The following is a 2,870-nucleotide window of genomic DNA, read 5'->3' as shown; positions in this document are numbered from 1 at the left end:
TACTGGCTGTGATCGGACATTCACACACAATACTACACTGCAGGACTGAACCTTTAATTGCGCTTAAGCAGGAATGTAAGTCAAACCAATCTTAACATGGATACTAAATAAAATCACAAAACCGCTCAGTCAGTACCCACCTCACATTCGTGATGCGATAAAGCATTAAAGCATGCCTATGTGCAACAGTGCATGGTAATCTGCTCTTTTGATAGCTGTTAGCTGTTCGCTTCAGAAAAAAGTACGTATGAGTATATTTTCATATCCATGTTGTTCAAGTGTAATTTGTGGCCAATGAATATAGTGATGGCAACCAGCCAGTTTAGATATTCAGATATCTTGCTCCAGAAAGAAAGTAGAAAATAAACGTGTGTGCGTGCGTGCGTGCGTGGGGTTATTAGAACTGTAGGACTACTGGCTGTGATCGGACATAGATCCCAATGAGCCTGCTCCCTTCACAGTGGAGGAAGTTCGCCCCCAGCTCAATTTGTTGAGCATGTGTGGAACATGAAGACAATTTGTTGAGCATGCTTGCAGGTTGGTCCGTGTTCTAACCTTTGCACAGCTGGCCAGATGTTAGAGGACACCTTCATTAAAGGTGTATTCCAATCAGAAGTCATAGTCAATTTCTTATTCAGAGATTTAAAAAAAAACCTACACAATATTCTTATTTTAACGCGTGCGTGCTTCACATGCATACCAGCCTCACTGACAACATAATGACACAGGGCTCTGCACATTTTGTGTGTGGAACATGAAGACAATTTGTTGAGCATGCTTGCAGGTTGGTCCGTGTTCTAACCTTTGCACAGCTGGCCAGATGTTAGAGGACAATAACTGCAGTGCAGAGCTGGTGTAGAAGATAAGATGAAAAAGAATAGACAAAGGAAAGGAAAAAATCATTTCTTGTATTCACTGGTTGGCTGGCGTTATCTTCAGCATAACAAAAGAGCTTTGTTTGGAGTCATCACCTTTGGCTCTTTCCCGTCCAAATTAAAGGTATGATTCTGTGTTTTACAATGGTAAAACACAGCAACTAGTACTCACTGTCCCCTCAGTCTATTCTCATCCTCACTCATGGAAGGGTGTGCAGGGTTCGACATAACGTATAGCCCGATGGCCCGGGGCCAGTAAAATCATATGCAGGGCAAGTTGATTGGCCAGTCACTGTCCCGCCCGGGCCAGTGACTGGCCAATCACAGTTCAGTATCTTTTTGTAGACTACATCATGGTTCATTGAAATGCGCGTTGAGAGTCGGAATGAAAGCAGTGTTTATTTAAGACTCAATATAATAAACCTAATATAAAATATATTTTTTAATGAAAGGCCAGTGGACAAACGATGCGTGGGCGTTTTGACAGGCGGAGCAACAAGCGGGTGCACTCTCGCTCCGTTGGCAGAGCTGCCTACCGTCAGCCTGCGAGTCGACAAATCAATCGACTTAATCTGCCCCCTTTCTTTCTTCCCACAGCAGAGGTTGAGGTGCAGAAAATGATAACTGCGCTTTTCCTTTAGCTGCCGCCGTAATGTTACAGTATTTGCATCCAAGCCCCAATGGTAAAACAAATGAGAGGCGTTATTCAAACGCTGTGAATGCGTCTCCGGTGATTGTGTCGGTTGTAGACAGAAACGAACGGAGGGACTCGGCTCACTGTACAGTTCCTATAGTCGCGCAGTTTGGCACTGTGTTTTCAGGCTCGAGACATTCAATCAGATCGCGGAAGTCTTTCCCATTGAAATCGCTAACGGGGAGAATATCCCCGGTTATTATTTTAGCCACAAACCACAGTTCATCTGCGCGGCGGCTCACTCGCTGGCGAGATCACACGGTGAAACGCTGCTGTGATCGGACGAAGGCATTGTGTGTTTCTAAGGTGATTTAACCTCATAGTCTTAGACGAGCGTTTAACGTAGCCTATGCTGCATATTTTGCACTGCATTGTTTTTTATCAATAGTTTGAAAAAATGGTCCCGACCCACACCGGACTCTTATGTGAAGCTGACACTTCATGGAGAAGTGACACTCCTGCAGCGCGCTCACGACCAGACGTGAACCGTACACGGTGAAATCTCCCATAAAAAAACTGCATAACCCACTGATTTTCGGATTTCTATTCTATTTTTAAAGTCAACTTGAGCGCAAGTGGAAAACCGGTCATTCGGTCGACACATTCACATCCCTAATGCATATAGAGAAAGTAATAAAAACAGCCTACCACACCACAAAGAATGATCAGACCTTCATCTCTTATTTTTTTTTTATGTTTGAACATGACTTCTGCAGGTGAACTATTCATTAAACTGCCCAAATTCAAGAATAAAAACAACCATCAAACTACTGGACTTTAAAATACTGGCCGACTCTTTTAACATACTTTCAGTTGTAGGCTTCTAATTCAATATGTTTGCCTGGTTTTATATTATGTGTATGAGCAATATCAACATTTCATATAGGCTAATTAACTAAAAGAAAATAGATATTCCCTTTAGATCTGGTTATCTTTCTTTATTTTTCTAATACAGGTATTATAATTATTGACACTAAATTATGAAGAAAAAAAAAGTGTGTGCAGGGCCAGTGAAAATATACAAGGGGCCAGTAAAACTCGGATCCACTGGCCCGGTGGGCCAGTAGGAAAAAAAAGTTATGTTGAACCCTGGTGTGTGTGTGCTGTTCATCTACATGCCCCTTATTTTAAAATGTGTATGTGTGTGCATGTATACATGTGCTGAGTCAAAACCGCTTAGTGGCAATTCAGGATGACACACACGCACACACACACACACCAGACTACTACGGACAAATGAGAGAGAGCATAGTGTAGAGATGATTTTAGTGAAGTGTCTGTCAGCAGGCCTTTGGCCCGGG

Source organism: Ammodytes marinus, assembly GCF_949987685.1.
Source record: "Ammodytes marinus genome assembly, chromosome: 15".
Taxonomy (NCBI): domain Eukaryota; kingdom Metazoa; phylum Chordata; class Actinopteri; order Uranoscopiformes; family Ammodytidae; genus Ammodytes; species Ammodytes marinus.
Note: the sequence above shows the minus strand (reverse complement) of the source record.